The following is a 14,278-nucleotide window of genomic DNA, read 5'->3' as shown; positions in this document are numbered from 1 at the left end:
GCAGCAGGTGGGAGGGAAGGGAGGGTCTTTGTCCTAAAAACTTGAACCCCAAAGGAGGTAGCCAGATCTTGGGGGGGGTTAGACAAGAAAGTAAAAGATCAGTCTGGCAGCGTAGGACAGGATGAATTGGAATGAAAGGAATCTGGGGTAAGAAGAAAACAATTACAACAAAAAAAGACGACCGCGGCAATGGGTAGGAATCAAGAAATACCAAGAGGCAGACAGAAGGATTTAGCAAACAATTCAATGTAAGAGTAACAGCACCAGGGAGAGTGGGAGGACAATTCACTTTCTATAATCAACTGGGATGGACAGTTATGACATCCTTTATAATATATAATAAAATGGAGTTGGGTTTTGCATAGAGGGAAAGAAAGAGATAATAAATATACTTTTTTATAGTGTCAGGTTTGAGGCACTCATGGTTCATTCTAGTAAAGGTTTCCAACAGATCAGGGATTCTCAGGCTTTCAGGTTCCACACACCAGCTAGATTTTCTTTTTTTTTTTTTTCTTTTTTTTTTTCCAGCTAGATTTTCAAATAAATATGAGGAACCAGCTTAACACTGCCAGTTCTTTCTTTTGCTAAGTCAGAATGTGTTTTCTTAAATAAATAAAAAAAAAAGATCATCGACTTACAAGGACATTCCATTCTTATAAAAGGATGTTTCAACACCAAACGTTAAGGCGTGAATCTTGATATAAAAGACGTTTCATTGAATTAACTTACCTTCAATTTAAAACTCAGTGGAAGTCCTTATTCTTTTTTACAGTTCTTCTTATACCAATGTAATCCTCATCACTGATTTACACAAATGGCATTTGAAACCACTGATATGGATTACTACACAGAGAGATTTGGAGCCCAATAGAGAAACTTCAGCTAAATATCTGGAATCATCAACATATTCTTTGAAGTAGAGAAATAGATGGCCAAAAGTACTCTTTATTTGGCACCTTCCATGTGCTAAGCCCTATGATGAAGGCTTTACGTCTATCTCATTTCAAAATCTCAACGATCCGGGAGGTAAGAGAGGACGGCTCATTTTTACAGCTGAGGACATTGAGCCTGGAGGTATTAAGTGACCTGAGATCAGAAAGCAGGAAAAGGCAGAGCTAATATTCAAGATTTCTCTAACTCAAAGCTCTGCACTGGTAAGTGTGATGTTACACTGCCATCCTGGAAAAAAGCACACAGAAGAAGAAAGAGCATCAAAGATGGAACTTAGGAATAGTGACCCATTAAATGCTTCAGAACAACAACAAAAGCCTCCAGGAGGAGAATAAACAAGGTCGTGTAAACCGAAGGAGAGAAGAATTTCCAGAAGAAATGTTATCGTCAAAAGTGAAGGGTATTAAGAGGTACAAAACTTCCAGTTGTAAAATAAGTAAGTCACGGGCACCTGGGTGGCTGAGCAGGGTAAGCAGCTGCCTTCAGCTCAGGTCGGGATCCCAGGACCTTGGGATGCGAGCCCTGCGTCGGGCTCCCTGCTCGGTAGGGAGTCTGCTTCCCCTTCTACCCCTCCACCTTGCTCATGCTTTCTTGCGTGCACTCTGTCTCTCAAATTAATAAAACCTTTAAAATAAATAAATAAATAAATAAATAAAAATAAATAAATAAATAAATAAATAAATAAATAAATAAATAAATAAAAAGTAAGTCTCTAAAGTGAAAAGTACAGCATAGGGAACACAGTCAATAACACTGCAATGACTTTTTCTGGTGACAAATGGTAACTAACGGTGAACATTTTGCTATGGATGTAATTGTTGGGTCACAGCGTTGTACACCTGGAAATAATACAATATTGTCTATCAACGGTACCCGAATTTCATAAACATTCTAAATGTCACAGAGAATGCAAAAATAAACACATACAAAAAATTATATTCATACAAATCCAGGGGGAAAAACACTATACATGGCATCTACTTCTCAGGAAAGTCCACGAATAATATTCCTTAGTCCTGTGGATCCTTTGCGTGTGCTCAGCAGTTTCTCAGTAGGATCGTGAGCTTACCCTAGAACCTGCGCGTCTAACCCCTTCTGCAAGCCTAAAACCCACCTGCAGGGCTTACACCTGAATCATCTGAGGTTGGAGTAGTGATCATTTGAAACCCTGACCCTAATACTAAAACAAATCTTTCAAGATCAAATCAGATCATATTCAAATGTACACAATGATAACTGTGGTGCAGTCTGTCTGCCTAGAAACAGATTTTTGACGGTAATTTATAATTTAGGAACTCTGGATATAGAGCGGTACGTTGGCCACAACCCTATAGCATATGTTTTACAATTTCAAGTATAAAAGATCTAACTGGCACAAGGATTTCAAATGCAATTTCAAATCTTTGGGATCACCAAAGATCCCAAGTGCCTTGATACCATGATTTGAAGAACTGAGCCAATGCTTTGTATAAGATTAAGACAAGCACTCTATTAAAGGTCCTAACACAGATTTTCAATCATGAATCCCCCATCCCTATGTGCCAGTCACCAATGTTTACCTGTTATCTCCAAATTCTTCCTTTTTTGCTTGCTTGGTGAGAATGGATCTGGGCCCCTCAACCGTCTTCCACTGTGGGCCACACAATGTCAAACTCTGTGGGTAGAGGATGCTGGAGAGACAGGGCAGGAGTAAGGCCCTTGCTTGCCAGTTCCCGACTCCTGCTGTGTGCGTAGCTCCTCCAGAGTCAGCCCTCTGAGGTACAAGGAAGGCAGTGGTACCGTGCCCATCACCACCTTCTCAGATTTGTGACATTGCTTGACACGAGACGCCTCTTTAACTTTTCCTGGAGCACCGAGGGCACAATTCTCGCCAATTCCTGAGGGCAGATTTCCAGTAAATCCCCCCAGGGTCCCATCGCCGTGACTTCTCTGACATCCAATAGGAGCTATGCCTTTTCCCATAGGGTTCAGATCTCAGCTGTGGAGGAGGAGAAGGGCAGTGGGATCTATTCCGTGGACTCTATCTCAGCCCTGGTGTCTGCTACACTGCGTTCATTAACGTTCTCTTTACTTCTTACTAGCAAATCACTCATTGCTCCAATGTCCTGTGGTCATTAATAATTCTTTATATGGAACTTTCCTTGTTAGGGTTGCTATAAAATAGCTCTCCCTTGATTTGACCCAGACTAGTAATTTTTTTTTACATTTACCTTTATCGATATAATGAAACTAATAAATTAAACAGATAACAGTAGCTCACTATACATGTCGGAGGCGATAACATCACATCTTTTAAAGAAATAAAAGGTTCACCTTATATGTTCCGCACTAACTCTTAACTTTGCGAGTTCACAGTGTTTCCCAAGACGGAGCCAGACATCGTTTCTGGTGGGTTTTCCTTAACTTTTACATTTGCCTCAGTGTGAAAGGCAGAAGAAGAAATACAACTGAAAAACCCTGGAAAGACAGTTGGGAATGAATGAATCATGTTGCTACAGGCCTGTGTATCTCATCTAGTTTAAATTCTCACAATGACTCAAAGAAGTGCTATTATTTTTATTTTTTCTTGGGGAAATCGAGACCTAGAGAGGTTAAATCACTCACCAATGATCGCGCACCTAGTGAACTGAGGAGATGGGATCTACAGCTTGGTGTGCCTGATTCCAGGCTCCTTGCATTCCACCTGGGAGGGCCTTGCAAACTGGATTTTTACTTTTGTATCCCTGGATCCCCTCTCTCTGCTGCAGACACAGGAGGCTGCTTGTTTGCATAGAATTGTTTGGATTTTCATCGTCTTTGCCCTTAGAACAGCTGCTACTTCTCTGTGCATGTCTCAATTTAAATAGAAGAAGAAAAGGAAAGGAAGGAAGGGAGGGAGGGAAAGAGAGAAAGAGAAAGAAAGACTTAATATTCCATTACCATTGGGATCAGCTTTTTAAAAAAAAAAGTTTTCTTTTTTTTTTTTTAAGATTTTATTTATTTATTCCTGAGAGACCCAGAGAGAGAGAGAAAGAGAGAGAGAGAGAGGCAGAGACACAGGCAGAGGTAGAAGCAGGCTCCATGCAGGGAGCCAGACGTGGGACTTGATCTCAGGACCCCAGGGTCACCGCCTGATCTGAAGGCAGATGCTCAACTGCTGAGCTCCGCAGGCATCCCCCCCCCCCCAAAAAAAAAGCTTTAATGTGCATTTCTCCTCAAAAACAAATATTTTCTGCAATATACAGCAAGGAGCAAAATTGTACCCTGTCTTTTCTTTTTTCAATCGAAGCAGGTTATTTAGGCTAGAATCATACAATGAAAGTTCAGCCCTAGGAGTACTGGTTGATATTATATTAAATAGCAACCAGCAACTTTTTCAAATGCTGAAAGAAAAAAAAAAAACCTGTCAACCCTAAATTCTATACCTGGTGAAAAAAATCCTTCAGATAAGAAGGCAAATAAAAACATTCTTAGATGACAGAAAACTCAGGGAATCTGCACCTGTAAGGGCAGCAGAGCCCCGTGGAGAACGCCTACGGAGAATCCTCCAAGCAAAAAGCAAGTCACTTCAGAAAGGAAGAAATAATGCAATTGGTTAAAAATAAATAAAGAGGGAGGGTGTAAACACGACAGATCAGACTTCTGAGTGCTCCATCACGTTTGATCCCATCAGAAGTCCGAGGGGCTGCGCCACGACCCATAGGTACCAAACCCAAAGGAGGGGCGTGGAGGGTGCTTTAGGGAAGGCACCTCCTGACCCAAACAGGGGGTCAGCTTTTCCCCACCAACTGGACCAGTCGATCCCTCCCAGCTACCCCTGCCTCTGGACACTGGCCCTCACACAAGCACAACCACCTTGCCTAGGAGGCTATGACCGCCCTCCCCCTACCCCCCGGCTAAGGAAGACCCCCAGCCCAGCAGGAGCCAGTCCCATTGGATGGGAGAGACTTCCCAGTACAATCTGTCCTCCACAGTTTTCTGTGGGTTCAAACAAAATAGTCTACAGCTCAGTCCACCACCCTCTAAATCAGCATCTTTGTCTTTTTTTTTTCCTGTTTTATACTGTTTTTCCTCAATTCTCTTCACCTGAAAATGCTTTTATTATAAGCCACACCCTGCTTCCAAAAACTCAAGCTAAAACACTTGGGATCATATCCTACAACCTTGTCTGCGACACTAGCCTTGGGGAACTTGGTAGATGGCCATCAGATATGAAGCTTGAAAGCAAACTGTTAAACTGAAATCTGTAGGTAACACAAACACTGTTGTAACTGGATAAATTTCATATTATTTAAGTTAGGAAACCAGAGTTTATGGTAAATGTAATAAAGCACTAATGATTCAAAAGACTCAGGGATTTTCCTATTTTTGCTTTGATGATGTCTTTCCAAAATCTTCATTACTCTAATGGCAGGAAACATTCAGTCACACAAAGAGCTTCACTTTTAAATTAGTTGGTTTGTACGCCAAGAAAATTGCAGTTGCAGTTACCTACAATGGAAAGAAATGGCTTTTGAGATAATTTTCACATGAAATTTATTCTGCTCATTATTAATCATTATTCAGGTGATTTTCTCAAAAGTCCAATTTAAAAAAAACATTGCAGAACAAAGTGACAAATTAGTATTTTACTGCAGAGGGAAATATTTCTAGAAATGATAAATGATATGATGGATTCCAAAAGCATTAGATGGAGGAAAAAACAAAAATAAAAACACTGCAGAGAATTCAAAATCTTAATTAGTAAACATAATAGTAGGAAAGCTGATGGGTTTAACTCTTCTTCAGGCGAAACACAGAGCAAGTGTATTATTTTTTAACTCTGGTTCTCTTAGACTTTAAGACTAGAAATTTATAATCTAGCTGACCAAAATAAAATTACGGAAAAAAGTGCCCCATCACTATTAAGACAATGTTATTAAAATTCATTATTCATCTTCCATAAATCTAGTATTATCAAATTTCATTTTCCATTAAAGGGAGTTTCCAATATTTTGACCATCTATGGGATTAGCACTTAAATTAGTATGAAATCTTATCACAGTTTTGGTACAGAACATGACGGTATCCTATGTATTGAAATAATGATTTCTTTTCAAGTTCTTTAGCCTATTTTCCAAGGCCCTTCTAAACTTTGGCCCTAACATATAAGCTCATCTCTGACAATCCCTACATGAGCCCCATAGATCAGTGAAACTGGGCAATTCACTCTTCTCCAACAAATTTCTTATTTCTCTGCATTTATTTCTTTACTACAACAGAATAATTTCATCATCAGGCTCTGAAAGACACTGCTTAGGTTCAAGTTCCTCAGCATTATTTTGAAGCAAACTCCAGCTATCAGTATCAATTTATCCATAAATTCTTCATTATATATATCTATAGGTATGAGAGCCTTTTTTTTCAAACACAGACATTATGTCATTTTTTATCACATCTAAAATATTAACAATAATTCCTTAATATAAGCAATGCTCAAGTGTCCCTAATTCCCATACATTTTAAAGTGTTTAGTTTGAATCAAGATTCAAATAAGAAGCACTCATTGCCCTTGACTCTGCGTTTCTTATATCTTTCAAGAATTTTCCAAACCCACTCTCCCCTTTTGGTATTTATTTGTTTAAAGAAATCAAATCATTTGCACTCTGGATTTTTATGCCTGCTTCCTCGTGGTATCTTTTAACATGATCTTGTGTGCCCCGTATTTCCTGTAGGCTATAGTTAAGTCTTTGGGCCCGATCTGTTTTGAGGTAAAATTTTTGGCAACTATACTTTATAGGTGGTGGTATATACTTCTACCAAGAAATATATAATGTCTGGCCATTTCTCTTTTTGTGGCAGTAACAGTTATTTATACATGATCATTTCCTAGATTAATTATGTCACTATTGGTTCACAAAATGGTAATACTCACATCCTAATATTCCTTCTTCACTTATTTGCCATAATACTTTAATAGAAAGAAACTTACCATCATTAATAATTTGACTATCCTGAGGTATAGTTCATATAGGGAAAGCAGAATAAAATGCTTGATTCTATTAATAGGGAAGATTTTTTTTTTTGAGAGAGAGAGAGAGAGAGAGAGAGAGGGCAAGAGCATGAGCAGGGGAAGGGGCAGAGGGAGAAGGAGAGAGAATCTTTAGCAGATTCCATGCCCAGTGCAGAGCCTAATAGGGGGCTCAATCCCACGCACCTGAGATCATGACCTGAGCTGAAATCAAGAGTTGGAAATTCAACCAGCTGAGCCACCCAGGCACCCCTCAATGGGAAAGAATTTTTGAAAACTATTTCTTAGTTAAGAGCTCTGTTAATGAATCATTAGTAATAAAGTGGTTTACTGTATCCAGTGTCACCTGCAAACTAGTCTGTTACTACTTGATATGAGCTTAATATGTGAACTTGTAATTTAGAAAACTCAATAGATTGGAATCTCCTACCTGACAAATATAAACAACCAGAGGCAAGGTGTTTACCTACTGATGAATGAATCCAATGACTGTACAATCTACTTGCACCCCAGAGTTTATCAGGTCAGAGGGTACATGAAAGATTCAGTATATCGGTTATGGATCATGCATAAAAGAGAGAACATATGAGGGTTTATATTATGTCCTATCCAACAAGACGCACTGGGAAGGGCAATAAGACTGACATCATACGGCCTACTAGTATCCTAGTAATGGAGGAGAGACTGAGTGATGAGCTAGAAGAAAATTCATCACTTACCACAAGAGAACTACAAGGGAGAAGTCCCCAAATATGTGATAGAGTCTCAGCTTCATGAGGGCAAAATTCACCTTTAAACACCTGCTGAGCCCAGTAAGTGCAAAGACCTATTAAGTCATTTTAAGTCTAATAAAAATTTCCTGCATATAATGCTTAAGTACAAAGGGAGTTTATTGGAAAACCTTAAGTATAATCTGAGGAAGAAAACCCCACAGCAAACTAGCTCTGCTAGTGCTTGGGTGTGGCTGAGGGTAAGAGCATATCTGCAGAACCAAAGGAGAACATCTGAGTCCAGCAAACAACAGACTCAATAGGGAAAAACTGAGAGATTTTTCCCCTAAGGTCAAGAGCAAGACAAGGTCCACTCACTTTTATTCAACGTAGTACTGGAAGTCCTAGCCACAGCAATCAGACAAAAAAAAAAAAAAAAAAAAAAAAAAAGCCAAGAAGGAAGGAAAAGAAATAAATAAAGTAAAGAAAGAAAGAAAGAAAAGGAAAAGGAAAGGAAAGGAATCCAAATTGATAAGGAGGAAGTAAAACTTCCAGCATCGACAGATATCATGATACTATGTAGAGAACACTTGAAAGACTCCACTAAAAATCTACTGGAACTTATAAGTGAATTCAGTAAAGCCACAGGATACAAAATCAATGCACAGAAATCTGTTGCATTCCCACACACTAACAATGAAACAACAGAAAATGAAATTAAGAAAACAATCCCATCTACAATTGCACCAAAAACAGTAAGATATCCAGGAATACACTTACCCAAAGAGGTAAAAGACCTGCACTCTGAAAACTAGAAAACACCAATAAAAGAAACTAAACACAAGACAAAGAAATGGAAAGATATTCCATGCTCCTGGATTGGAAGAATAAATATTACAAAAATGTCTATACCATCCAAAAAGATCTGCACATTTAATGCAATCCCTATCAAAATACACTATTTTTCAAGGAGCTGGAACAAACAACCCTAAATTTTATATGGAACCACAAAAGACCCTGAATATCCAAAGCAATCTTGAAAAAGAAATACAGAACTAGAGGTAACACAGTTCCATACTTCAAAGTATATTACAAAGCTACAATAATCAAAACACCATTATACTGGCATAAAAATAGACATAAAATCAATAGAACAGAATAGAAAACCCAGAAATAAACCCACGATTATATGGTTAATTAATCTTCAACAAAAGAGAAAAGATAGTCAATGGGAAAAAGATGGTCTCTTCAACACATGATGTTGGAAAACTGGACAGCAATGAGCAAATGACTAAAATTTACACCATACACAAAAATAAACTCAGAATGGATTAAAGACCTAAATGTGATACCTGAAACATAAAAATCTTAGAAAAGACCACAGGCAGTAATTTCTCTGACATGGGCCATAGCACTTTTCTAGGTATGTCTTCTGAGGCAAGGGAAATAAAAGCAAAAATAAACTGGGAAATAAATAAATTAGGACTACATCAAGACAAAAAAACTTCTTCACAGCAAAGGAAACAATCAACAAAACTAAAAGGCAACCTATGGAATGGGAGAAGGTATCTGCAAATGACATATCAGATAATGAGTATCCAAAATTTATTAAGAATTTATCAAACTCAACACCCGCCCCCCAAAAAAAATGAAGAAATGGGCAAAAGACATGAATGGGCACTTTTCCAAAGAAGACATCCAGATGGCCAACAGACACATGAACAAATACTCAAAATACAAATCATCAGGGAAATGGAAATCATAGCTACAAGCAGATATCACCTCACATCTGTCAAAATGGCTAAAATCAAAATCACATAAGCAGGTGGCTCAGTCAGTTAAGCAGCTGACTCTTGATTTTGGCACAGGTCATGATCTCAGGGTCCTGGGATTGAGCCCCAAGTGGGGCTCCACACTCAGTGGGGAGTCTCCTTGAGGATTTTTCCTCTCTCTCTCTTTTTGACCCTCCCCCACTAATGCACAAACACACTCTAAATCAATCAATCTATCTATTATCTATCTATCTATCTATCTATCTATCTATCTATCTATCTATCATCTATCTATTTTAAAATAAAAGCCATAAGAAACAACAAACGTTGGCAAGGATGTGGAGAAATATTAAACACTTGTGCACTGTTGGTGGGAATGCAAATTGGAGCGGCCACTGTAGAAAACAGTATGGAGGTTCCTCAAAAAGTTAATACTAGAAAAAAAGTTAATATAGTAAATACTCTATAATCCAATAATTGCACTACTGGGAATTTACCTCAAAAACAGAAAAACACGATTTCAAAGGGATGCATGCACTCCTATGCTTCCTGCAGAATTATTTACAATGTCCAAGTTAATAATTAATTACAATTATTACAATGTCCAAGTTATGGAAGCAGCCCAAGTGTCCATCAGTAGATGAATGGATAAAGAAGATGCAATATATATATATATATATATCGGCCATAAAAAAACAATGAAATCTTGCCACTTGGAAAAACATGGATGGAACTTGAGAGTTTTATGCTAAGTGAAACAAATCACTCAGAGAAAAATATAAATACTATATGATTTCACTCATATGTGGAATTTAAGAAACAAAACAAATGAACAAAGGGAAAAGACAGAGAGAAACCAAGAAACAAACCCTTAATTGTTGAGAACAAACTGAAGATTACAAGAAGGGAGGTGGGTGGGTGGATGAGTGAAATAGGTGATGGAGATTAAAGAGCGTACCTATTGTGAGGAGCACATGAGGAGAATTGTTGACTCGCCATACGACACCCCTGAAATGAATATAACACTGTATGTTAACTATACTGGAATGAAAATTTAAAAATTAATTTAAAAAAGTATAATCTGAGTAAAAGCTGAGCATTTAAACTATGGGTTGGATAGGAAACCAACTGGCCCTTAGGTGTGAGTGGACCCCCGGCTGGAATGCCAGAGAATTTCTCACTCTACCTCTTGCTGCTCCTTACTGTTTCGTGTGTGTTTCTTTGTCCCCTATTTCTCATGGGATGGATGACAGATTCCCTCACTCCATCAGGTGCCAAGAGTTATAAACATTTAGGAACCGCGGCTCCTTCTCCCCGGAGAGATTACGCCATCCCTTTGTCCCAATTCCCCAAGTTCTAGGGATGGAATTACCAGCCAACTTGGTCAAGGGTTGAAGTCAACTTGTCCCTAGGCTCCTTCAGAGGCATTGTGCCAAATGGGGAGCGACACTGAACCCAGTGAGAGACCTGACGTCCCGCAGTTGCCCACCACAGTGTCCTAGCACAGGGCCTGTGGGTACCCGTTCTGCTCTTTCATACCTGAGGCACTACAGGTAGATCGCTCCCACTCTCTCATACTGACCTTCCACACGTGTAACATGTGGACAACACTGTTCCTATTTCCCATATAAGGTTCCTGTGAAAAACAATAGGATGAAGATTCTGTGAGCTAAAAAAAAAAAAAAAAAAAAAAAAAAAACAGGATATCTACAAAAAGAAGGATCATGGTGATGATGATACAACCCCCTAACACCACAACAGAGTTCTCTTCCTCTGTGTCCTCAGGGGCCCTATAAACAGCCCCACACAGTAAACCCCAGGGTTGTCTCCTGCCAAACACTCCCCTCACCCATAAATGTCTGTCTCCCCAGCCACATAGTTCATGCTATGAGGGTAAGGACCATAGGGAGGGCAAACTGGTGACCCCAAACGTGCTCTGTCTCAGACGCCCTCGACTGTCACACTTTCTCTAGAACACACAATGCAGCCACTCCTAATAGTGTTACGCGTCTCTTCAAACCTGTCTGCCCTCCGCAGTCATTTGAGTCTGTGACCCCCAATCAAGAAAAAGCACAGACTATAGAGAAGACAAACTGTTAGAGTAAATGCTGGTGGCAATAATTTTTTTGTGTGTGATGTTCTCTGGTTCACAAAACAAAATTGGTAGTCCATCATGGTTGGGGATGTTATTTCCTCTTTCATTTTTTTTTTAATTTTTAAAGATTTTATTTATTTATTTATTCCTGAGACACACACACACAGAGGCAGAGACCCAGGCAGAGGGAGAAGCAGGCTCCCTGCGGGGACCCCGATGTGGGACTCGATCCTGGAACCCCGGGGTCATGGCCTGGGCCCAAGGCAGATGCTCAACCGCTGAGCCCCCGGACGTCCCTTTCCTCTTTCATACTATTACATATTTGGTTGTTCACCAAGGTGTTAACAGGGATTGTAGGCTCTTTACAAAGAAGGAAGATCTTTTTCCTACTGAAACGGTAGCATCTTTTCTTTTTTCCAAAAGTTCTACTGTTCTTTTGAGGACAAAAATGAAAAGTCATCCTTTGGGAAATGGATGAGCGAACTTGGCCAGGCAACTCGTGGTCTGTCCCTTGGCTCACGGCCGTCTTTGTATTGATCCCCCCGGTTCTCATCCTTCTCGGTCCCAGGCTATTTGAAAAGCCGCAGTTAAAACCCATCCTCTCTTTTGACCATCTTTCTGCCCAGTCACTTTATGCTTCAGCAAAGCTCTTGCTCCTTCCTTAATGCACCCCTGGGAGTGGAAGATCAGCTTCAGGAACGGTGCAGTGAATTTATGAGGGGCCAAGCCATTAACAAAACTTGCCCCAGATTCCTAGAACATATTACATTAGCATGGCTCCCCCAGCTTTTAACATATTCTGATGCATATTATTTAACAAATAGGTGTTGTACATTTATCCGATGCTTTTTCTGCATCTAAATTAACTTAATCATTTTATTTATTTATTTATTTATTTATTTATTTATTTGTTTATTTATTTATTTATTTTTGTCTATTAATACGGTGAATGCTCTTAACGTATTTTCTCGTGTGGAGACTGATGCATTCCTGGGATGCAGGTGAATTATTGTTTAAGGATCAAATATTTTGTTAGCTAATATTTAATTCAGAATACTGAAACATGCAACCATGAGTGAAACTGGCTTATCATTTTGTATCGCCTTTATCTGATTTTAGAATCAAGGTTGTACTAATCTCATTAGATAAGCTGATAGTGCTTCTTTTCTGGAAAAAAAAATGTGAGATTAGTGTTTCCATGAAAATATAGTAGAAATTCCATGTGAAACAGAAAAAGGGCTACAAAGTTTTGGTGGCAGGGAGGTCTTTTGTGACCATTTAATGTCTCTACCGCTTTTGACCTATTCAATTTTTCTACTTTGAGCACTTTCTATTTTTCCAAATAGTTTATGACTAAGATCTTGTAAGTTATCAAGTATATTCTGATACAGTTACTCATAATGCTTTTTATTTAAACTCTGTTATATCTGCAGCTATTTTTCTTTTCCATTGCATGTTTCTGTTTTCGTTTTCATTTTTCTTTCTCTTGCTTGGTTTTGCCAGAGCCCTTTAGTTTTGTTGACGTTTTTATTATTTGTAATTCTTTATCTTAAAAATTTACTTTTTATTGTTATCCATTCTTCTTCCTTGTTTCTTTCCATTGGTTTCTTTGGATTTGCTCTGCTACATTTTCAACTTCTTATTTTTTTTTAATTTTTATTTATTTATGATAGTCACAGAGAGAGAGAGAGAGAGAGAGAGAGAGAGAGGCAAAGACATAGGCAGAGGGAGAAGCAGGCTCCATGCACCGGGAGCCCGACGTGGGATTCGATCCCCGGTCTCCAGGATTGCGCCCTGGGCCAAAGGCAGGCGCTAAACCACTGCGCCACCCAGGGATCCCCATTTTCAACTTCTTCAACTGAATGTTTAGCTTATTCATTTTCAAACTTGCTGTGTCCTGGCAAATTCATTGGAAACCACACATTTCCACCCAAGGACTACCTTAGCCTTGTCTTACAGTGACTTATGAGGTTTTACCATTGAGTCCCGAACTTCATAACTCCCATCAGGGCCCTCTTTTAACTCAGGATTATTTATTAATATAAAATATGACATTACATTTAGGATTATGTAAACTATCCTTTTCTTTTTAAAAATTTCTAGCATTAGCTGGTTATGGTCAGACGGTGTAGCCTACACAATACTGATACTTTGGAATTTAAGATGGCCTTTATCGTCTAGTACATTTTCCATGTACATCCAGGGGTATCTACGTATAAAATAGTTCAAGCTTCTTTGTTCCATGACTCAGTTCTCTTATGTCTCTATTAATGTTTGTCTACTTACCAATTTCTAAGGAAAGTACGTTAAAATCTCTTGCAACATACATTGATACCTCTATTTCTACCATGACACCACTGACACTGTGCATACTTTGAGGCTATACTGGTGAAGCTATGTATCCAGGCCGATCATACCTCCTTGCTCTATGACTTCACCAGTATGTGTCACCATCACCCTTTCTCCACACAAAACATCTTTTGCTTTAATGTATCAAATACTAAGATGTGAATTTGTTGTTACTTTATTTATTTAAATTCAATTAATTAACATGTAGTGTATTATTAGCTTCAGAGGCAGAGGTCAGTGATCCATCAGTGTTACATCACATGCAGTGCTCATGACATCATATGCCCTCATTCATGTTCATCCCCCAGTCACCCCGTACCCCCAGTTAAGATGTTAATATTAAGACTCAGTTATTAAGATGGCCACTCTCTGGTTCATAATGGCCAATAGGAGTTTGCATGCTTTTATTTTC

The 14,278-nt window shown here is 38.9% G+C and overlaps 1 long non-coding RNA gene across 1 annotated transcript; it reads right to left on the bottom strand.

The window, feature by feature from the left end:
• Positions 1–5,251: 5,251 nt before the first annotated feature.
• LOC118350007 (uncharacterized) lies at positions 5,252–13,890 on the bottom strand. The gene is made up of 4 exons (XR_004802938.2): positions 13,804–13,890; positions 11,005–11,058; positions 10,381–10,430; positions 5,252–5,421 (listed from the first exon to the last, which is right to left on the bottom strand). It is a non-coding gene; the product is annotated as an uncharacterized LOC118350007 (long non-coding RNA).
• Positions 13,891–14,278: the final 388 nt, after the last annotated feature.

The sequence above is a fragment of the Canis lupus genome, chromosome 13 (genome assembly GCF_003254725.2).
Source record: "Canis lupus dingo isolate Sandy chromosome 13, ASM325472v2, whole genome shotgun sequence".
In the NCBI taxonomy this organism is placed as follows: domain Eukaryota; kingdom Metazoa; phylum Chordata; class Mammalia; order Carnivora; family Canidae; genus Canis; species Canis lupus.
Note: the sequence above shows the minus strand (reverse complement) of the source record. Positions and strands in the feature narration are given on the sequence as shown.